We start from the raw sequence: 23,598 nt of genomic DNA on the forward strand, positions 1-23,598 counted from the left end.
TTTGCACAGGGGAAGTCTTGTACCTTCTCCTGAACTGTGAATCCCCTCCCCAGCCCTGGGAGAGGAAGGGGTACATGGCAGGAGGAGGCACCATCCACACACTCCTACGGGACAGCAGTGCGTGGGGGGTGTCCAGCGAACTTTTCCCATCACAAGGCCAAGCAGGGATGAACTGTACCATTGCTCCTGCGGTGTCTGTGAGATTTTCTGGAGATGTACTTCCCTGGTGTTGGGTCACACGTCAGACTCCAACCAAGCCTCTCTCTGCCAGCCTGCCTCCTCTCCGCTCTGCGCCAGGAGGGCTTTTTCCTGTGCTGGACCCCATGCAGTCACTCCGTTGGCCCGTAGGATCTACAGCTAAAATTTGACTGCCTGCTGTGCCGCTCCAGTAAAACAGATCCTACAAGTCTAGGAGAAAGCACACGCCAGCTGTAATCAACTTGAGCTCAATACTTGGCAGCCTTCAAACCTGTTGTGAGGGGCTGGAAAAACAAGCTTAAGTCACACATTATTTTGAGATACACATTACCCACACTCTGAGTACTTCTATCCAAGATAGGACAGAGCTGCCAAAAAAAAAAAAAAAGGATGAAATCCTGGAAGCAAAAGGAATTAGGCTTGAAGAGGGAGGCAGAGGGACAGTGGTGTATGGAGGATGGCTGGAGAAAAGATGTATTATCGTCAGTCCCTCCACAGTTCAAAAAGATTGCTTCGTCGCCCTTCAAAAAAACCCAGTGAGTCCTTCTAAAAGGTGCAGAGTCTTAGTTTGTCCTGTGATTTTTCGCTTCTCTCTGCCTGTGTGCGACAGTTAGTGTCACAGCTCGCCCACGGGCACAGACGTTAAGGGTGCACCAGTTACCCCTGCGTGCCTCCCACTGCCAGGAGGAGGCCGGGCAGGAGCAGGGCAGGGAGGAGAAGCTGGCAGGGGGGGTCTGCCAGGCCTTCCCTTTACTGGCACCCTTGGGTGCCTCTAAGCCCACCTAGAGCCATGCCGTCTCCTTTTCCTTTTCCCTTTCCAGCTGGCAGTTGTAGCAATGAAATCTCCCAATTTTACTGGGAGTGTGCAAGCATTTAAATAGGAGTCTCTTGAACAAAGTGTTTTGAGCTTCCTCAGAGCTTGTCTCTGAGCTCACTTCTGCGTGTTTAAAGAGGTTGGCATGTCTTGCTCTTTGCAGCGAAACCCGGCAGGAGAGTCTGTTGCAGGGGGTTTCAAGGTCATTTCATGAAACTACAGCCCATGCTTAGAAAGACTTGAACCCTGGGTGCAGAGGAGAGGAGGCCGTAATTACCAGCCCCAGGGAATAGGGACCGGAGTAGGGAGAGAGGAGGGAGGGTAATTGCAGACTGACTGGCTCCTTGGCCTTCAACAGCTCTCGTGAAGCAGGGAAGCGGTGTGCTCAGCCAAGCACCAACCGTGTCCTAGGGAAAGGTAATTCCTCCCCGGCCTGCCTGGACCCGTCCCTATAAACGACGAGAGCTGCACGGGGAAAGCAGCGCTGCAGATTTCAAAAGAAAGGTCTCTCCGAGCCGCAGGAGCAAGCTAGGCACGCAGAAGTGCTCCTCAGGAGACGACACACAGCCACGTGTCCATCTGACAGAGCCCATGAGTCCCGCAGCGGCAGGTAAGGGCTGAGGGATCAGCCCCCCATTTCTGGGCCCCAGTGAAGTGCCGTCCCCAACACCCTGGCATGCGTGTGCGTGGTGACCTGCCCTCCCCTCGCACGTGGGTGAGTGCTGTGCCCCCCACCCAGGTGAACCCCAGTCTGTCTGCACAAGCAGGTGAGACCCAACGTCATGCCTGACCCCTCCACAGCCTCCCCGCACACGCTCCGGCGAGACGTCCCCCCTTCCTCCACACATACTTTTAATTCAGTTCATTTCAAACACTTTATTAGCATGACAAGCTAAACAAGTTTTGACAAAGGGGAGCGGATTCAGAGCCCCTGGAGTCTTTGTCTGAGACTGATACTATTACTCCAGCCTTCGCTTCCGGATAGGGTTTTATCTTGCATTTGAGCAGCCGTTCTGCCCCTCGGGCACACATGCCATTTCTCTCCTCTCCTTCACCGGGCCAAATTGCCAGGATGGAAAGACAACTGTTTTTCAGTATCTGTTGCATGGTAGCACCCAGAGTGATTTTAGCCACTCTTTACGGAGAGAGCTGGTGTGACCAAGTCAGGCCGCGCGGGGCACTGGGGGCATGGGAGATGGGAAACTGCGCAGTGCTGGGGCAGCTCCTCGCGCAGACCGCTCCCTCCCTGGAGCAATGCCAACTGTGGCATGGGGTCTGGCTAGGAGCAGGCTTTTTCTGGCAGAATTTGTTGTCTGAAGTCAAAGCCCTGCAACGGGTCCCATGTGGAGCCCTGAGGCCACCGGGAGTCAGAGCTGGAGGCATCTCTGCAGGGCTCACTGCAAGAGCCAAGCCTGGTTCAACAAGTGAGGATAGTACAGAGTCAGCGGTGAGCAGAGGGATTGGGAGGGGTGACACAACCAATCACTTGAGGCCACAAGGCCCCATTTTCTGCTGCTTCCCCCCATGAGAGTGATGTACACCAGTGCAAAGCAAGTACAGAGCGTATAAATCCACAGCGCTCAGGATTTTGTGGCTGCCCCGCCACAAAAGACTGCACAAGGCACAGGGAAAAGGGCAAAAGCGAGTTGTTGCCGCTCTTGATTTTATGGTTAGTTATAAATGGCCAGTAGGGGTCACTGATATCTATTTTATTTATCTTATTTTTATTTTATTTTTATACATATGTATATATTTATACGTATATGAACTGTAAATAGGCAGCAATTGCAATGGGGAATGTTGGCATGCAATGTATTCATCAGGTATACAGGTGAAGAAAAAGTGCCCCTATATACATTTGAAATACCAGTGTAAGTCAGGCATTGCTCTCTGCTCAAACTCTGTAATGCCATGAAACCACCGAGCCGTGCCAAGAGCCAGGGTACTGTGAAAGTGTTTTCCTGTCATCGTTCCCCAGTTCTGCCTTCATCCTCCAGCCCATATTCTCAGAAATGCTTTGCTTTGCTTACTCAACCCAGGAGCAGGGTATTGTGCCTGCTTGTCCTTCTGTGCAGTGCCCAGCAGAATTACATGCCATCCGTGATGGGTGCCTTTAGGCAGTCCCATAAGACAAATAGCATTTTGGGTTGGGGGTGGGTCAGCACAGTTCTGTTTTTCAGCTGTTATTGCTGGGGATCCTAACAGCAAAGTGTTTGCCTGTAAAAAAACTCCAGGAGTTTTTTGAGGGTTGCATCTTCATGTCAAAATTGGACCCCAGCCCTCATTCTTTTGCAGTGGGATGGAGTGAATTATACACACAGGTATTGTTGACAGCTGTTTTACTGGTGGGTTGTATTTATCTGGTAGGTGCATGCTCCAGGCATACTGGCAGGATGTGTTTGGCTGTCCAGTTCTGCCTCTACAGACATATTTGGCTGTCCCCGGCTGGCTGGGCTTGGCTGTTCATATTGTTCCTGAGATGCTATTGTTTTGGGGTGCTAGGCTCCGCTTTTATGGGCATATTTCAGAGTGCAGGCTCTGCTCACGTACGTGTTGGGCGTTTTGGTTTTGGTGGGCTCAACCCATCCATGAAGCCTCTTCTCCCTCTGAGGTTTTCCCAGCTGACGTCTAGTGGGGAATCCTCTGAGCAGCCTTTTCAGGCAGCTGGACTCGGAGAAGTTGTGGAGGAGGCAAGCCTTTCCTAAGAGTCCTTTCACGATTGCAGCATCCTAGCAGGAAGAAAGGAGACATTGTGCAGCTCTCAGGCAGGCGGAGGCCTCCAAGCAGGTCTCCAAGAGTGGCACCGCACCTCCGTCTCCGCAGCTGCTTGGGAACCTGAGAGGACCAAGCCTGCACTGCCTTCTTCTGGTGGGGAGACATTACTTCTGGTGTCTACTTCATCACCAGCCAAGGTTGTAGGCGCTTTACTAAACAGAGGGATTCGTCCCTCCACGGGGTGCCACCTGCCCCTCCAGGGGTTCCTTTTATACAGTTACAGGGGTCTATATAAAGTGCGGCCGGTTGGAAAGTATTCTGAAGAGATTCCTCTCTGCTCTTCGCTAAGGGTCATAAATTCAGCTGGTATTTGAGAGAATCTCAAATGTATTTCCAGGACTGTTTGCTGAGGGCTTTAGCATCCGCCAGAGGCCCCTTAAAATAAAGGGATTATTGGGAGTCAAGTGTTAGATTACCTGGCGCTTGTTAATTGAACTTCAGAGGCTTTAGTGAGCAACTGGCTCTAACAGAGAGCAGTGCTTTGGAATTAACGGTGTTGTATAAATGAAGATAGAATAACATAACATCATGCTTCTGCATCATGTCACATCTCCGGGCTCAGGGCAATGGCGAGCCCAGCTCACAAGCATACCGGATACAGGAAAAGGCAGGATGGATGGGTGTGAAGATAGAGGGAGAGAGGAACTGGGAGTCAAGGACTTTTGTATCTGAGGAAAGAGTGTTTTTCAGTGTTCAGAGCAAGCAGGTGATTGGTGGTCAGGCATCCTGAGTTCAGTGTCTGTCTCTCCTCTGCCCTTTGACCTTGGGATCTGATTTTGAGAAGTGCTGAGTTTAATGGAAGCTGTAAATGCTGAGACCACCTAAAAATCAGTCTCTCTCCTTCTTGTGGGGCTCAGTTCACCCAGACTACTAAAACGCTTGAAGTTCCTACTCTGACAAGCCACCAAAAGAAAGCAAGGGTCTCTAATCATTGCTGCCACCAGTGCGTACCCACAGAAACCTGAACAGAGCACAACTGTGAAGGCTCCAAGGCAGCAAGGCCCAGTGGAAATGAGAAACCTCATCGGCTATGAAAATTTCATCAGCTGGCGCTAGGGAAGCAAGATTCTGGAAGTGCAGAGCAGATGGGCAGCCTGGATTCTTGGAGCCATTGTCCTTCTGCTTGTTATCTGACTCCGGCACAGGGAGGGTTTGGAGAATTTATGGGGGCACAAAGTATTGAAGGCTTTCTTGAAATATCCCTGGCTGACGCGTGGCACGGTGCAGACTTGCTGGGTGCCCAGCAGACGTTTTTGCACAATTTTCCCAAGGTCATGGAAGAAGGGTCCTGCTCAGTACCTGTCTTTCATTGTGTAAGTGAAGAGATCGTTTGGGCAGAGGTAGTAGCACTGCAAGCCTTCTACCACCTGAGTGCAAATCTGAAGGCTTCGTAAACGTAGTAAGTTTGGAAATATCATCCAAATACTATCTGGGTGTCTTTTTCAACTGGGCAAAATTTCCTCTTGACTTGGCTCAATTAATTGCCATGTGGCTATCAGCCCAGGAGATGTTATTGACAGAATAATAATAGGGAAGGGGAGCAGAGGGTGAATAAGGCTATGGAATGGGTATGAGAGGCAATGGGCAAAGTACACGTGTAAGCTTAGAGCAGAATAAATGAGGCAATTTGGGTCAAAATTGAAATGCACTGACTTGTTGAAGTCCCAAGGCTGAAACAACAGACTGATCTGCAGATAAAGACCAAAGGGCGTTACCAAAAGCAAGCAGTTGAGGATGCTGTGGGAGGTGGTATCATATGTTGTAACATTGTTGGTGTAGGCATTACCAAAAATAGTGTTGTGTCCAGGTGTGAATAGCTCTCGTCTACATATACACCATCCCCAGACCCTCTCCTTCCAGAAGTAAGGCACTTCTTTGCGGGGGTTTTAGGTGGATTTCTCCATTCACCACTTTTCCCCTCTCCCTCTATCCACCTGGCCCCGCAGATGTGGTTATATTTCCGTGATTTCCCTAGTGACAGGCTGCGATGTGCCCAGGGACTGACTCCCCCGTGCAGCCTTCCTGGGGAGGGTGGCAGGGCATTTCTGAGGGAATGAGGCACATAACAAGGGAAAGGAGCTCTGATTCTGGATACTGTAAATCGTCCTGGCTGGTGAAGGTCTGAAGAGGGCACACACAGTTACCCACAGTTATTGCGAGCCCATGTCAGGGTCCTGAGCGCGCCGGCAGGCTCTAATTGCCCTGGCCAGCCGATAGCCACCCTTCTCTGTAACCCTCCTTTGCAACCTCATCCCTGCTCCTCGCAGGGGTTTAGCTGCTTCTGTTCAAGGCCTGCTCTGATATGGGACAAACGTGCACGCAACCTTGGGTGCTGCGAGGTAACCAAAGGCTGCAGCCTGCCTGCTCTGTTGCAGTCTCTAGAAACAAGGGCAGGGAAAAGGGCAAAGGCAGGCAGTAGATCCTTCCTCGGCTGTGCGAGAGGTCTCTTTGGCAGAATCACGCAGTGAGAGGAGGAGGACTAGCCTGTCAGCCCATCCCACGTCCTTAAACACATATGAAGACGTTTCCACGCTGCCAATTTCCTACCTGAGGGCAGATAAGTTTCCGGTTTGTTGGAATAGCTCTGTGTCATGTCTTCTGTGTTAAGCAGCTTGTCTAGTCAGAGAGATTTATAGCTGTAGCTGGAATAAAAAGGCCCGCGCGCAGCTTCCCGGGGTAACCGTGCTAGCGCGCTTCCCCACGGAGGAGCGTCTCCCTGGGACTCAGGGGAAGCGTGGCGGGACATGTCTCCGGGGGGCCTCCCGCCTCTCCAGGAAAGATCCCAAAGGGAGGCTGGCAAAGCTTTCCCCGGCCAACCCCCCCGACCCCGACCAGCTGCGGGCCACCCCAGCGGGACCCGCAGGCAGGCGCCGTCCCCCGAGGCGATGCTTTGGGGCCTTTTTGAGCCACAGACCCCCCCCACCCCCCCTGCTTTGCAGTTTAAAGCCTGCTCCCCGCCAGCAGCAGCACGGGTGCCGGTCCCCGCTCCCGCCCCGACCCTCGGGACACCCTTAGGGCAGGGCCGGCCTCGCCGTTAGGCCTCGGGGGGTGGGGGGGGAGGGCGCCCCCCCCGCCTCCGGGGACACTTGGTTTCGCTCATCCTCCCCCTCCTTTCCCTGCCTGCGCGGCCTCGTTGGTTTCGTCCCCTCGCTCCTCGCTCCTCCCCCCCCGCAACCTCCCAGCGTTGCCGTGGCGACGGGCGAGGCGCACCGCCCCGGCCGCCGCCGTGCGTGGCCCCGCCCCCGCCCGTGCTGCCTCGATGACGCAGTTGCGTCGCGGCGTGGGGATTCCGCCGGATTACCCGGCGTGCCTCGCGGCAAAATGGCGGCCTGAGGCGAGAGAGTGGGGCCGGGCCGAACGGGGGCAAAGTTTGGGGCGGGCCCGAGGCGGGGCCGAACCGGGGCCGAACCGGCCGCAAAGTCCCCGGGAGCCCGGGCGCAACCGCGCCCCAGCGGGTCAGAGCCGGGCTGGGGCCCTGCGGGCGGGCAACGCGACCGGTTGGGGACCGGGACCAGGGCCGGGCGGGGCCCACGGCGCGTCGACCCCGGCCCGGCCCGGCCCCGGCGGTGGGGGCTGGGGGCTGGAGGGTGGTTGGATCCCGGTCTCGGCCCCGGGGGGGGAGTTGTCCCGGTGTGGGGTGGCCCCGGCCCCCGGGGCAGTGGGGAGCTGCCCCTCCCGGTGTGTGTGGGAGGGGGGCGGCCTGTGGTGGGAAACGGCAGGCTGTACCAGGTCTGCTTAAGGTGTAGCCTTGTCTTGGTGTCTTGGGTAGGGGTCGCGGGGGATGAGGGAACGGTACCTGTGCAGAGAGGGTTGCTGCAGACAGAGCTACGGAAGGGAACAAGTCTGGGCCCGTGTGTATGCTAAAGAACCAGAGTACGACTGAAAGAGAGTTGGAAGGGAGGGAGCCGCCCTCCCCTGGTGCCAAAGCTGGCAAGGGGGAAACGGAAAATTCTCTGCCAGCCTGTGTATCTAGTATAATGGGTGCTTCCTACTGCTCAGTTAGTGAACAGCCCCTGGGAGCAAGGGGAGGCGTTAAAGAAAAACAGGTGAACAGTAGATACTGAACTGCATCTGGCTCTGGGCTCGAGCATGCGACATGGAGCGGAGTAAAAGATTAAGTGCTAATAAACAGATTTTCAAGTGGGCAGAAGATTTGCATTGGTAGGCATGAAGGTGTGCAAGTAATGTGCACATCTGGTGCATCTGAGAGGTACCACGTGGGTGTTGTCCACTGAGAAGAATTTAGATAGTTCCATGCCAGAGAAAGCTTCTCAGAGATATGCGTCTGTACTTTACAGAATCAGAGACAGGACTGAGATAAAGGGACTACATAAGAGGAAGCAGTGAATCCTTGTTGAAGCATCAGACAGCAGGTAAGAAAGCTAGGAGTGAGCTGATGCTGAGTTCTTTTTGTCCCACTACTTGAATTTTTGAGACGATGTCAAGCACGTACTTGGCCAAGTATCCCTCTCTAGGATGTTCTTTGCATCATAGTAAGCCCCTGTTGCCTGAGTTGAGAGGTCAGGGATGCAAACGAAGTAGCAGCAACTCTGAAAAATTCAGTAAGAGTCACTGGGAAGATAAGTTGAGTTAAAAAGCTAAGCCAGTGCTCTTTATGTGCTATCCAAATAAGTCATCTACAGTCTGTTCTTTCAGTGCTGAACTAGGTGTGTTCTGTGTGTAATTGCAAGAGGTTTACGCAGCCAGAGTCACAAAGAAATCTTTTCCAAAGATTTGACCATGTGGTGACTGCAATGCTGAAGTTAGGTGATTTTAGGGATCCTCTGTTCTGTTAGGTTATTTCTTCTGCTGTGCTGTTTCTTCCACCCATGTTTTAATTGATCCCCCGAAGGACAGTGCAGGTGCAGTACTGATCTTTCTGTGCTCTCCTAAATTCACTGTTGAGATCCAGTTTAGAGGGGCAACTATATGGTACCCAAGAGTTGGTCCTTTGAAATATGTTCAGCCCTTTCATTTATCTGTCAAGTCACTTTTAGTACAACTCCTTTGTCTTCCCTTCACTTGTTACTCAGTTGCTGCAGAAAGCTTATGTATCCCAACGGTGCTGTGCATACACTGCATATCAGCCTCTGGATGTTAGATCAGCATTTAAACTAGCGGATCCTAGCTGTGGTGTCAGAAGTTTCTGCCTTTTAATTCTTTCCTAGGAATTGTGGGAATGCGTTTCAGAAGGGCAAGCAGAGTTCCAAAGTGCAGCCCGTGGCTATCTTCATTTTTAATATTAACAGGGTACTTAGGTCAGGAGGAGATGTTACATGTGAAGACCTGTTGCTTCTTCAAACCAACTGTTTGAACCAAAGATGACCTTGCATTCTTTCCAGTCTTTTTCTAGTAGTTCCTGGCCACTGATAAGTTGCTTGTTTTGAAGCTCTCAGACCCTGAATTCTTACCTGCCCCATCCACTCTCAGTGCAATCATGAGGCTTAGCATTTTGGGGAAGTAGTTTAGGAAAGAGCCATAATCCTTTACTTGTCTGCCCTTTTTTGTCCCAGAGCAGGATTTAAAAAAAGTTGGATAGGACGGTGGATGTTTTGTTGTGTGTGTGTGGTTTTTCTTTTCTTTTTTTTTTTCTTTCTTTTTTTTTTTTTTTAGTGACTGTGCTGATGTGGCGGGTACCAGAACTGTCTTGGAGAAAGGATTTGTGGCATTTGGCGTGGTTTATAAGATGCTTTTAAAGAGGCAAAGAAAGATGAACAGTTTAAACAACAAAATTGTCAGAACTCAGTAAAATGTGACTGTATTTTTCAGGAGCTGTTTGAAGTGGACTTGATGCTTGTGAATTGTGGAGGCTGACAACCTTTCTTTCCCAAGGAAGTGCTGCCTTAGTATCAGAAAGTGAGCTTCCTAACCTTCTAAAATGTCTGCTATGTTTTAAGGAGGATGCACTGAAAACTAGCGTGAGATTTCCATGCGTCACCACCTCTACCTAAGAAGTATTTCTGGAAGTTAGGTTATAATAAATTAACCGTGTTGTGTCCTTGTAGGCGAAGGCCTCGCTTTTACAGCATAGAGAGACGAGAACGTTGTAGTAACGTCCCTTACCCTCTGCCTTTCATGTTTCTAGGGGGAATGCTACATGTGGGAGCCTCAAATGAGCCTAGGTGGGGTAAGGTTTGAGGGCAGGATTCTTCCACTATGAAACGAGAGTCCTATTTGATACCTTTGCAGTTCATCTCTGCTCTCTTGAGCAGGGTTGTCAGGAACAGGTTTTCTTGGCTATTAGACTTGGGATTTTTTTTTAGAAGTAAATTTAAGTCCTGAAGTTAGACACATCCAACTCCTTGCTTGAAAGCTTTGGTTGGGAAGGTATCCCCTTCCTGTATGGCACCTTGAACTATGGACAGAGTGTGTGTTTGTGGCATTTTTTTAGCTAGCTGGTGCTAGGAATGTGTATTTTTTGTCACTAGCAAGTGAGTAATTGTGATGCTTCTCTCCATTTTATACAGGACTGCAAAGGAGCTGTGTGCATAATGTCTGCAAAGTGGGCTAATGCCTTGTGGGTAAAATTGTCCGTTTTGTTTCCATGGCAGTTTCCCTACCTAAGGGCTTTTGCCTTGTTCCATGTTGGCTGTACCTGTAACTGGAGTAGAAAGAACGTTACTTTTTTAAATTGAGCTGGTTAGAGGGGAAAGATGACCCTGTGATCAGAATTCTGAACTGGAGTATAGGATAGGTAACTTCTGCCACAGGTTTATTGTATGAGCATGCTCAGATTATTCTCTTTCTTGATCTTCATTCTTTGGTTGCAAAATATGATGAACACACATCTTATTGAGGATTTGGGGAAGAGTCAATAAGTGGCTATAAGGTGCTTGGATACTACAGTGATGAATATTGTAGTAAAGTTTGGTGGAGGAGAAGAAATGAAAAGAATGTGCTAAGCTGTGACTTCAAAATGAAGCGGACTCTTGTGTGTTCCGCTCTCTTCCATATTCTGTAGCATGGTGAAATTGCAGTGTAGTGCAACTCGGGCCCTGCTTTGTTTAAAGCAAGTGGGCACTCTGAGACCTCTGCCTTCCGTCCCTTCCCAGGATCTGTGTGCTTGTTTCCACAGCTTGTAGGGCCTTAGCTAGCTGTATCTGGCTTAAATTCCTCTCTTCGCTTTTCTGCCCCCTTATTTGTTCCAGACTCAGAAATTGTTCTCTTTCTTGCCAGCATGTTAATGTACGGTCTTATTGCTACTGTGTTCAGACATAGATGGCCAAGAGCAGCGGCTCTCAGGCTGTCTCATATTTGGAATGACGTGAGCCACCCTCTTTGGAGCGTCCCCCTGGGAACTGTGCTTAGGAAGGTAACGGCTGCATAGGAGTGTAAGCACAGCGTTGCAATGGTTGGAATGCAGGATAAGCATCGCTTGGGTGGGCTCAGTTTTCCTCTGCTTTTTCAACAATGCTAGGTGCCAAGTCTGAGGAAGACTGCTGCAGAGAAGAGAGGTGAAGGAGCTGGAATGTATTCTTCAGTTGAGGCGAATGCAATTCAGTAGAACTGATAGGCATCAAACTGAATAATGATTTTAAACCGTTTTCACATGATGTCTAATCTGTGGAAATTCACTACCACATAATAGCACTGAGGCTAAGCTGAGCGGGATTCAGAGAAGATCAAGCGCTTATATGAGTGGAAATGTTCAGACTTGCTTTAGCTAAAGTTTTAGAAGACGCATTTTTCAGACATAACCCAATCTCTGACAGGTGAAGGTTAGGAAAAAGGGCAGTTCTTTCCATAATTGTCCACTGGGGCTTCTTGCTCCTTCTTCTATTATATTGACTTATGTCAGAGACAAAGTATTGAATCACACTTATTTGCTGTGTTAGATTACCTGCCAACCTTCCCTTTTGTGATAACTGCCTTTAAAAAAACCGACCCCCCCCCCCCAAAAAAAAAAAAAGAAAAAACACAAACCCAACTGCTCTGAGTAGCCCTAGTAGTTGAGAATTTTAAGCTGTGGAAGAGAAGGGTCCTTGGAAGGATAGCACAGTCCATAGATGAGGATTGCATCTCATTTCTGAATGCCAAGACATTTAAGTATTGTCTTGTTACTCCAAGTGATCCGGCAAGGTGCTTTAGGCTTCTTGCCTCTACTTCTAAGAGGGAAAAGAGTGTGTGGAATTTGGCCTCTCCACATTGTAGTCTTGTAGCGGACTTTAGTCGGAAAGCAGCTGGAGGGGTGGACTCCTCTAAGGCTATTCTAGTGAAATCCAGTGCGTTCTGTCATTTGAGAAGACACAGTCTGTGTCCTGCACTGTTGTCCCAACTGCGTTGAGGACCAAGAGGATTGTTAGTGCTGCTTGATTGCGTAGGCATGAATTGAATTGGATAGACAGGCCAGTAAAGGTGAGTGGTAGTGATATGCAGATAGGTTCAAAAAGATGTTTGTTTGTAATGTCTGCCGTAATGCGGGGGGAACTCGTGAAGGTAAGAGCAGAGGGGGAGGTTTTTCAGAGCTTGGAGCAGGTCATGAAGATCTTGAGATCTGTGTATGGATACCCTCCCTGTGGGCTGTTCTGGAAACATCACAAGTGCTTTAGGGCACAGCTTAACCCTTTTGCGGCAAGCATAACTGCTGTAAATGGGTGAAGGGCTACTGACTTGCACAGAAGTTGTCTGTGGGATGCCGAGGGAATGCAGATAAAATGTGGAATGGGTCAGGATTGGAATGTATGATTTCCTGTAGGGGGTTAGGCTGTTTTTTAGTGACTTTTGCACAGGGGAGCTGACCTACTGCTAGTGGCAAGAGAGAACTCGCTTAAATTTCTGATTTCTAAGTACTGGCAAACCCAGAACAGAGAGTCTCACAGCGACTGCTCTTTCTTGGCTGGCTTACACGTTTGTATATTGTCCATGCGATAAAGTTGGCTTTGGCAGCGTTGTAGGAATCATAAATGAATTTTCTTATTCTTGTGTTTAAAGTCTCAGTTGTCCAGCTGCGTTATTGTAATGCTTACGCACAAATGGTTCTTAAGAGGAACTACCTCATCTATCTCTTTTCATTTACCTGTTGAAGAATTATACTTAGGCTCATTAAAAACCTTAGGGAAGTTTTACTTTATAGCATTTGTTTCAGATGAATCTAAGACGTCTTTCAAGATAATAGATAATCATTGTGGCAGTAGGTTTTTGACCGTTATTTTAGCATATGCTACTCTGGATAACTGTACTCGGACCTCGGTATATGTTGCTGTCACTGTATACAATTCCCAAAGATGCCTTGCTTCATCTTCTCCTAAATCGAATTTCATCCTGTAACTTTGCTGTTCCTTAGCGAGGGCTCTGTTGCTGCCTGATGGGAAGGTTAAAAAAATTCTAGGGAGGCGACTTGAAAACTACTCAGTCTCAAAGGAGCAAGAAGTGATTGCAGTTTCTCCTACCGCTCTGGATGTTCTTGTATGTTTTTATTTGTAAATCTTTTTTTCCTTTTTAAGAACTCCTCCTCCTTCACTTTTACCTGTGGGAGGATTCATATTGTATTGTATGCACAGTCCTATCAAAAGGGGAAAAGAAAATAATGGAAATCAGCAGGATACTTTGTGTAAATTAGAGTTGTTTACAGTGACTCTTCCTGAGAGGGGTCGTCTTCAGGTTTACAGGTTTAAGTAGTTTCATTTTTTTGAGCAGAAAGGATCTCATGCAGTAAAGCATGTAAAATAGATTTCTTGAGTTTTAGAATTGAATTTTCTAGCATTGTGCAGTGGGCTATGTAAGTGCTAGGAAACACAAACTTTGCTCAGAAGGATTTTCTTAGCTCACTGTGTTTTGCTAGCAACACACTTTACTAGCAGGAGATGTCTGTGTAGGTACTTGCTACAGTTTCTTCTAGGGCTATTAAGGATTGTCATTTTTGGGAAGCTTCTCATGTCAGGTTGAGTTGGTTCCCGAAAGGGAATCACCCTTGCTGAACTGCGGAATTTTTGCAGAGTCTACTCATAAGCGTATCCATTTTTCCTTGATTTGTTGATGTTTTTGTAATAGGTTCCCAGGTGTGTCTGAAATGGCTGTAACAGGATTCAGTGTAGTCAAGGCTCCAGCTGGGTGGGGAGAGCTGTGTTACTGTGTAGCTCCAGAGATGATTTACTATCCGACTGACAACTCGCAATATAAACATTAGTCCAAGCATGATCTTGTCCGAAAACCCCGCCTACGCAGGGAGCCAGGAGTCTTTCTGCCACGCGCCATAAATCGTTTACGGTTTGCTCATGCCCGTGCGTTTGAAAAACAGCTGTGTATTGGGATTAGCAGTTTGCAGAAGGCCCGTGCGGGGCTAAATTAGGGTCTCTTGCCCTGGTGGTGAATGCCGGTAACAGAATAGCAGGAGTGCTTCTCAGCGATGGAAAGCAATTTACTTGGGCTGGGGGTGGGTGCGGGATATACATTAGGGTATGGCAGCCAGGGGAAAGAGTTGGTCTACCGTGCTTGCTTGCTCGTCAACTGAGCTTGAATGCCTGATTGACAGTTATTCTGCATGGTGGGGGATTGAACAGTTGATTGGTAGCTAATTATTTTTTATAGCCGGGATGCAGACAAACCCTTCAGCTCTGGCAAGACAGAAGTAGCTATAGAGTTTTTTGTTTTGTTTTTTACAGTGTGAAGTGTGGTTTCCTGCTGACTAGCCCATGGTCGCAGAATCAGATTGTATACAAGGCCATCTGGGGCTTCACAACTAACTTTCAGCTTTTAGACAAAAATTTACTGTGCCGCCTGGATTTATTATGGCATTGTAACCTCAGCTCCCAAAGTCAAACCATTTTTGTGCTGTCTGGGATAATTTAAGTCTCAGAGTTGTTTAAAGTAACCATTCTGGAGAAGGGTTGTCTTCAGGTTCAGTTGGTGCCTTCAGGTCTTTCTGTAATATATTTAAAAAAAAAAAAAAAACCCGCAGATTTTGCTGTACAAATGAGACTAGACAGGACAGTTCAGATACCTCCTGTGTGCTGGCTGAAGAACCAGCTGCTGAGTAACAGAGATATAAGCAGATCATTTTTAGCTGGGTTGGTGTCTCCATCAACGAACCCTTTCTTGGGTGGGTTGGGTAAGAATCTGGGTGAAATGTATCTGGAGGGGGGAGCCTGGCTGAAACATCAGCTGAACCCAAGGGCCTCCAGACCATACCATAAGCAGCCATCAGGCAACAGGCAAAGCAAGTGGGCTCTGGGTAAAGCAGGTGACTTGTTGCCAGATGACAACCTTTGGAAAAGTTCTGTTTTGCCGAAGCTGCTGCGCAGGTGCCCCTCTATGAAGTAGGAACGTTCTCCTGGAGCTTCCTGCTTTTCTGTCCTCTGTGGTTGGTTTGGGGAGAGTAGTTGTAAGGGCTGATCCTAGGTTTGTCTGAGCCTCTGTTTTTTTTCTTGCTCCTTTTGGTGAAAGCTGCGCTTTTTTTGTGTGTGTGTGCTTTGCTGAGATGGAGGCCAGATAGTACCAAATATATTTGTGGCTGTTTGTGTGGGCATTGGAGATTTGGAAGACACCTTATAATGAGCTGTAGGTCCTTTCATGTCAGGTTGGCTAAGTTTCTGTCAAGCCGGTTCTTTGTTGCTACAATGTGTATGGACTGTATGTATTTGGGGATACCAGTTATCTGTCTCGGATGGAGAGGGTTTTCTTCCTGTTTGCAGCCTCCTCTATCCCCCCAAGAAAGAAAAAAACCCCACCTGATTCTGGAGACTGAATTAGATGCTTTACTTATATAGACTTTCCAGATATATACTGAGTGCTAGAGGGGGGGTGTGGGTATGTGATCATATTTCGAGCCTTCTTCCTCCTTGCCGTTTTTGATACTGCTGTGGGAATTCAGCCTTCCCTTTTCCTGTGAACTGATGTCGAGGCACTGCTGTCACCCAGAGCAAAGCTCAATCTGCTTGCCTCAAGGCCTTACCTCTCCAGGTCAGGACTTTGCCCGACTTCCACGGCAGCAGTTTATTTATAAGCTTGCATTACCTGAATCTTCTGGGCTAGGTCTGAAGGGAATAATTCACCGCAGTGGAAATCGGAGACTCTGGAACAGGGGAGGGAAGGAAAGAATAGGGGTAGCAGTACAATTAACTCTTCCCCCCCCACACCCTTCTCTTTTCCCCTCTGTTTCCTCGCCTGCCCAGCTATGTAGTAGGTTAGCAGTACGTGTCTGTTCTTATTCTTATGAAAGTAGACTTTGTTCTCTGATGACTGCTAATCATGCCCCATGGGGGTGTAATCAGTTATAAGGTATTTAATACAGTGCAGGTGGGAACAGGCTGCCTGGCCAGGCTGGCAGATTGCAACACTACAATTATAAAGGGCCCCTTTCCCCCACTCACCCGCCCACTGGTGGCAGGATGAGGGTTGTACCTTGAAACAGTATTAAGTGTATGAAAAATAAAGGTGTAGTGGGGGAGGGAAGAGGAGAGGCTGAAGAGACAGCTCCTGTTCTGGGAAGCAGACAGACCTAAATGCTCCGAGAGCTGCAGCCATCGCAGGTTGCACTGTTGAGGCCTGTGGGAATTTGGGTGCAGTCACCATTGGAGTGGCTTGCATAGGGATGGCCTTTGGCAACCTGTTAAGCAGCAGGGGCTTCCGTCCTCTCTGAATTAGGTTTTCTTGTGGTGGTTGGGGTTGGACAGGTATGGAGTGGTTAGAACTGGAGAAGCCCTTTCTCCTGCATGTGGTGATTTAGACACCTAATCTGTTTGGGTGCCTTTGTAAGTTCTGCCAGGCTTCTATTTATGTCTTTAGATATAAATCTATTGGTAAATCTGGCCTTTCATGCCTCTTTCTTCCAGGGACTGGAGCTAGTGCAGTAGCCTACCTTACTGTCTTGGAAGGAACTAGGTAGCCTGAGGCCTTGACTTTTAATAGGCATGGGAAAGTCAGGGCCTCATCTGGTCTGCCCTTACCACCTAATACCAGACCATTCCCCTCCGTGAGGGCCTTGAAATGCACATGTGGGGTGTGGAACAGCTGGGCCGCAGTCTTATAAACCATCCCTGCTCTCGTGGCTTGCTAGACGTGTCAGTGCGTTCTTGGAGCTTGTGGCTATGTTGACCTTTCCCCTTCCAGGTTCCCCAGATATTTATTACAGAGTTTCAGCCCTTCACTGATGCCCTTTGCACAAAGCAGTGTCAGCAAATTCAGTGTCAGCGCAGGGCTCCCTATATGTGTGTGCTCATCCCTCCCTGCTTCTTGGAGAGTTGAAGGGAATATCCGTTCTGCCAGATCAGCTTGTGTTGCATAGTTTCTCTCGTTTTTTGCCTTATGAAATCCTGCTGCTTTCTGACATCCCTATGCTTTGCTGAAGTTCAGAACCTACCGTGTGAAGTGCAGTGGGCACGAGTTCTCTTTGGAGACCTTTCGGGTTTTGCTGTAGGTTCCAGTGGAATATATCCTTGCTGCAGCGCTCATCAGAGCGGTGGCTTTCCTGCTTGGCATTGAGAGAACGCTGGCTATTAAGCCTCATAATTGGCCCTCAGCACGGGGCAGTGGGTTTTTAAGAGTGGTGTGATAGCTAATTGTATTACACAAAGTGCAGATTCACAGCATGAGGGATTCGGAATACAGCCTTTCTTCACCTTGGCTTGAGGACGTGGATAACGCGTACCTCCTGGTGCATCCTCCTCTCTCTTTCCTCTTAGAGTACCTTCCTGTTTGGAAAGAGTGGCTTCTTTGGTGCAGGAGCACCATGTGGAAACTGAGTAGTGTTTTTTTCTGGCTAGAGCATCGGGTCTGCTTGCAAGTCTGAAACAGTGGGGTCCTGGGAGGAGTGTCATGAATTTTTGTACACTTGAGTTTTTCTTCTCATGATCATGTGAGTGACCAGGTGTCAGTGCTGGTGGGGGGAGAATCGCGTACAATGAAGATCAGATCTGTTTCTGTGGGCAGTGAGGCCAGTGTCTGTGGAAGGATGTTGTGATAAGGAGGAAGTGATTGTATCTCAGAGAAGCTGGTTGACTTTAGGTAGAGGGGTTTCCTGAGGGAGTAAAAAGGTTTGGGTCCTTCCCAACACCCTTGATGCCTGAAGTCAGCTTCCTGTTCTGCCCTCTCAACTCAGCAAGACTCAGTGTTGTGTTTGCCCCCTGTCTAATGGGAAAAGTCAGGGAAATTCCCTTCCCAGACTACTGCACAGAGCTCTGTTCCTGCCTTGGAGTGTGGCTACTTCCCAGCCCTGATGGCTGCTCTTCTCCTCCCTGCAGCTTGCGTGCCCTGTTGATAACTCTCCAGCCCTGCTCTGTTTCTCTTGCCCCGTGGCTCGAGAAGTCGCCTGGAGGACTCTCTCACAGCCAAATTTGGGGCTAAAGCTATGGTCGGGGTCCTGGCGGTGGCAGGGCTGGCATGCGTGGGGCGCGTGGCGGGTGTGTGGGCTGGCTGCTTGTTTTCCTTCCCTGCCTGGTGTGGAATGCAATGTGTTTGCCTTCCTTGGCCTGTGGTTGCAGCCACATTCCTGCACTGGGAGTCAGCAAGGCGGCGGGGCGGCGTGCTGTTCATGCCCCCTGGCTACATGCTTTCAGCTCCACATCAAAGGTGTGCTTGGTGTGTAGCTTGTGCCATTCCTGGCCACACCTGGTGGCCTGCAGGCATGCAGGAGGTGGAGTCTGGCAGTGTTTGTAGATGGCATTCAGGGTTCAGACTGCCTCTTGCTTGTGGAAAGGCTGGAGCTGAGTCCATGCTAAACAACCCCAGGAATGCAGCGGGAGAGCCGAGCAACACAGTCACTCCAGGGGCATGTCCTAGCAGCGATGTTTCCTTTATAGCTGCAGCAAAATAACTCATGCCTGCTCCTCCAAAGGAACTGACTGTTTGCTTAGGTGTGTTGTAGGGCTTAATTTACACTGATAAGGCCAATTAAGGTTGGTTCGTCTCCCCGTAGCCTTGTGTGCTTGTGGCAAACCAGGAGACGATTGTGTGGCTCATGCCATCAAGCTGTACTCAGTACAAACTGTGTTATATGGTTGTACATCTGGAGATGGAGCGGCCCCAGGATTTAACCGCAGGCAGAAGTGGTTCCCCCAGTCGATGGGGTAGATGTTCTTATGTATCCACTGCAGCTGAACTGTTGCAGCTTGTTCTAAAAAAGCCTCCTTCTTGGCTAGCGCCTCAAGAGCTGGCAGTTGAGCCCTGGAAGTTTGGTGAGGAACGGCAGATCACGCGCAGATGCATTATTTTGGGGTCCTTGCCTTGATGTTTGGGCAAAGCAGACAGTAATTTTCTATGGCTCTATCACGCAAGCCATCCCTGCTCTCTTTTACATAAGTTTTCCATTTGCTTGGCACAGGGAAATGTGGTCCCTGTTGGTAGTGCCAGTGTAAGTATAAGGAGGCTCTGGATGAGGCTTGTGGAAGGAACAGCCAAGCGTCCTCTGCGTCCTGGGTAAGCCCTAGCCTAATCAGCTTATTAAACAGTTTGTTTTGATCTTCGAGACTTGCAGTTTTCCTTCTGGCAGTTCCCAGCAGCCTTGAATTCTGTGACCAGCCAGTTGCTTCCATATTAAAGTTTGTCTTCTGCAGGAGACCTCCATACTGCTACCCTTAGCTTTAGCTTTATAGCATACTTATTGCTTTATGGCTGTTGCTGCAGTCTCCGGCTCCATTGCTGCAGAATTGCTGTACCAGACTGTGCTACTGTCTCTGGACAAGGATGTACCACTTTTCAGAGCAGGATCTCAATAATAGGTGGTTAGGGGAATGTTACTTGTTGTCAAAGATTCTTTTGATTGTGAAAGGATTAGAAGTTATTTGCGTTGGGCTCTCTTCTCCCCTGATTTCATGTGAACTGTGCATTTTATTTGAAATTAGTTGCCGCTGACTCTGCTCCTGACTTTCAGGACTTTCAGGTACCGGGCAGAAAGTCTGCTTTGCCTGAATCTTCCTTCTCCTTCCTCTGTTGTGCAGAGCCAAACTGAATGGTATGAATGATAGGCCCTGTGGCAACACGAAGCGTGGTGAAAATATAAGGGAGTTTAAGACTGGATTATGTGGAAAGTTATTAATTGAACCTTTAAGTGTGTATAATCATTGTGCATTTATCATTGAGGTGTTTCAGCTTTATCATGAGATACGGGCTACTGCTGCAAAAATGGGGGTCTTGCTTTGAATTAAACATTACTCCTGCTGCCACTTTCTGATTGACAGGAAGGGAGCGAGGGAGCTGGAATGAAATGGATGTAATGTTGGCTGAGGAGGAGGATTGGGCTGAGTCTTGTCCCTTTTCTTTCTCATCAGGGAACGGTAGAGAGAAAGTGGCTAATTCCTCCATTTGATTTCCCTGCTGGCCTTCAGGAAGGTGAAGGAACCCTGGTGCCTGTGCTTTGGGGTCCATGCCAAATACACCTCTTCTGGGGAGACGTGCTCCTCTGGCTTGAGTAGCAGTAACCCTCACCAAGTAGTTACATCTCCCCCTGGTGGGACAGGGAGCAGAAAGCAGTGCAGCGGCTGGACAGTAAAATAAGGAAATTAGTCTGGTCCTGGGGCACCTTGAGGCAAGAGCAGATGTGGTGGTGTTTCTGCAGTTAAGACATTCTTTAGCCCAGAGTCATGGCCTCTTTAGGCCCTTCTTCTTGCAGCTGCATGAAGTCGAAGGTGCGAGCTGCCAGCTTGTTGCCAGCGCTGGACAAACACCTCTTTGCAACGTCTGTCTGGCGATACCTTGGCATTCCTCCTCTGTCTTTGCCCTTAAATGAGAGGAGCTGCAAGCTGCTAGCTCCTTGAGTGGTTTAATCTAAGACATTTAATACAAAAAGGTATCTAGAACATGGTAGCTTGCTTTCTTTAGGATATCTGGGGCTGGTCATCCTCTAGTCTCAGAGCCCCTTTAAGGATAGGTACTGGGAGGTGAGTTCAGAGAAAAGCTGGGAAAGAGAGATAGTCAAGTTGTAAGTGAAGGTCTGTGCAGAGCTCTCCTATAGGGGAGTCTAGAGGGAGGAGCCCTCTGAAGGTGAAAAGCTCGTCTTCGTTGCTCGAAAGAAGATGTTTTTTCCTTAGCTTCAGAATAATTAACAGGCTTATGCTATCCTAAAGGATAATGGCAGTAAAGACCAGGCACTTCAGTTTTAGAAGAGCAATGCCAGGCAGGGGATGTAGTGCTAGTCTCGACAAGTTGACCTTGTGGTAATGCTAAAGTGCCTGGCCTTCACTGCAATTACCCCTTGGGACAGTTCATGCTAGTTGTTACCAGTTGAGAACAACATTGGTTTTAGCAGAGACAAGAAGCATGAAAGGAGTCAGTTGTGAAAGCTGTCACTCTGCCCCAGAAGAGTTGTGTCTGAGAGAAGAATTGAAGCAGCCCTGCCTGGTCTCAAGTGGGCTGTCTGTGGTTATCCTTCCCACGGGAGAAAGGTGAACCTAGAAGTATAATGCAGCATAGGGAGAAGGACAAGTGGTACGGCCTGTGACTACTGGTGGCTGGCAGCTGCTTTCTCTGCAGTGTGTCGGGCAGGGAGTAGAGGTATGCGTGCTTTCAGTTAGGATCCTGCTGTTAAAAGGACTAATGGGAGCCCAGGTGAATGGGAAGAGAAGAGCCATAGCCAGTTGCATGCTCTGTACAGGTCAGCAATGAAAGACGGGTAGGTGGATCTCTTTGTTTTTCCTTAGCTGGATTAAACTATGTTGTATATCTGTGACTAAACTCTCGGAATAAAATCCCTCAGCAGTCCGGTGGTGCTGAAGGCTGAGAGAATCGTCTGGGGAAAAAAAAAATCCATCAGGCAAACTGAGGCAGACTGACTACACGGCCATAGCACAAAAAAGGGAGAAGATGCTCCAGGGTTACACTGCGTCAGGAACTGTGCTGCTCCGTTGTTTACAGAGTTGAGACAAGTTTTGTGCCTGTTCCTGCCCTTGGCTCAGGCTCTAAATCTGCTAGGCCCAAAGCATGTTTTTGAAAGCAGTCTCCTTTTCTTTTTCTTGCTTTGTGGCCTGTTGAGACTGCTGCTGCCAGTGTGTAGGTGTGGGTGCTCTGACACGCAAAGCCGTGCCCGGATACAGAGGCCGCATGGAAGTCTGTGGAGAATATTTGATGTAGTCCCCAGAGGAGGAAATAGCTAGAACTTGAATTAAGTGGGAGACATCCATGCTTGGGGGGAAGCATGCTTTGTGAGGGAATGAGTAGCATTGTTGCTCTTAGCTTCTGGGAAGACAAAGTAACAGGAATTGGTCAACTTTGGGAAAAGGCTGTGAACACTTTTCTTTTTTTTTCCTCTCTGGTTAGATGAGTTTGTTACCTTAACACCACCTCTGTTTCAGTGCTAAACTGCTTTTTGCTGCCAGCTCATAAAGAGCTATTGCATGTTGTATGTGAAGCGAGGATCAGGCTGGCTGATTTAAGAATAACCCACAGCTGTCCTTACACAACACTGGAGTCTGCAGTTTTACTTCAGTACACTGACCGTTGTCTGTACTCAGTGCAGTAGAGATCATAAAATATTTCTGTGCTTGAAGATCTTCTCTGATGGATTGCACAGAGGTTGGTTTAAGTTTCCATGGCAATGCTTCTGAATGTGCTTCTGTGTCACCAAAGAAAAGAGGGACTCTCAGCTGACTAAGGTTTGAGGGTTTTCTCTGAGAAAGGGGATGAGGGTGAGACTGCATGTTAGTTGTTTGCCTGCCTTTGGATAATGCCTCCGACTGTGGCATATAATCTCTGGCTAGTGCCAGAGATGGACTGTGTCGTGCAGACTACAGCTGGACTCCTGGACAAGCTGAACTGTTCAGCTATAGATGCAGCTGCACAATCGCACAACAGTTAAGCCTGTGCCATTCTCTGCCTCTCACATCTGACCATCTGCTAGGGAAAAGCTAATTAAACCAAAAAGATTCCTGCTAGGATTAAGCCCCAGCAGCAGAGGGAATTGAGCATAGTACAAATATTGTTCTCCCACTAGTGGATCAGTGTAGCTGCTTTATTTGTATTCATTAAAAAATCCTAGGCTATTCAGCTCCTTGTTGTCAGGTAGGTGCTCAATTCATATACACTTTCCTTCTCTTTAACCTAGTCATTTCTGCTTTAGGTGCAAGAAATAAGGTTGCGTCTTGCTGAATTTTCCTACAGTGCATTTTCCAAAACAGCTGAGGCTGTTTTCCTCCTACGTGAAGTTTCATGCAAATACAGTGCACAAAGTTGTTTTCTCTCCTGGTGCCTCAGTTTCTTTGCTTACGGAATGGGAATGTTTCCTGCCTTCCTCAGTGCATGGTGAACGTGAATCCTGGAGTCGATGTGGAGCCACGTAATCTTATAGTTGCTAGGGGCTACCAGTGTGAATCTGAGATGCAAGACCAAGCAGCTTATTGCTAAAAAGGTTTCTGCAGCCCTTTACGAGGGTTGAAGTTTAAATCTCATAAAATAGAAAATGTGGAAGTATGGTTCCCCTAGCAACTGAACTCTTGTGTGTACCTATAGTCCATGCTGCCATGTGATCAGTGCTTCAAAATAGCCCTTCTAAAACAATAATGAATAAAATAAAATGGATTTAAAACTCTGGTTTCATGGCTGCTCCTGGTGTTCCCCACATTGTTCAGAATTGTAGCACAATTTAGTTTTTGAAGGCCAATGAGGAATTTGGCCCTCTCTGAGGGGCTCTGAGAGCATCTTCCTTCCTGTCTTTATCTCTGTCATCTGGAGACAGTGATCCTGCCCCAGTATGTCCCTGCCGGCATTCTCTCCACTGGGTGCTGACCGTGGAAATCTTGTTGCACTGGATGGGAAAGTTGTTCTGTGTGTGGTAGCTCAGAGATGGCAATAGGAGAAGGCAGTGATGAGATGGTGAAGGTTGTGTTGCTGGAATGGCTGTGAGGATAGTTGGAGTGCTCTCGAAGAGGCCGGTTTGGAGAGGCAGG

At 48.7% G+C, this 23,598-nt stretch overlaps 1 protein-coding gene across 10 annotated transcripts in view; it reads left to right on the plus strand.

The window, feature by feature from the left end:
* The first annotated feature begins 7,045 nt into the window (after positions 1–7,045).
* Positions 7,046–23,598, plus strand: part of TJAP1 (tight junction associated protein 1) — a 40,370-nt gene continuing 23,817 nt past the window's right edge. For 3 of the 10 annotated variants that reach the window (XM_068939456.1, XM_068939447.1, XM_068939449.1), the window contains exons 1-2: positions 7,101–7,242; positions 8,086–8,160. The gene's annotated coding sequence lies outside the window, so the exon portion shown is untranslated. Of the gene's footprint in view, positions 7,243–8,085; positions 8,161–9,556; positions 9,644–11,959; positions 12,143–23,598 lie in introns of those variants that run through there. The other 7 variants (XM_068939448.1, XM_068939459.1, XM_068939457.1 and 4 more) reach the window with 6 other exon arrangements.

The sequence above is a fragment of the Struthio camelus genome, chromosome 3, assembly GCF_040807025.1.
Source record: "Struthio camelus isolate bStrCam1 chromosome 3, bStrCam1.hap1, whole genome shotgun sequence".
Lineage (NCBI taxonomy): Eukaryota > Metazoa > Chordata > Aves > Struthioniformes > Struthionidae > Struthio > Struthio camelus.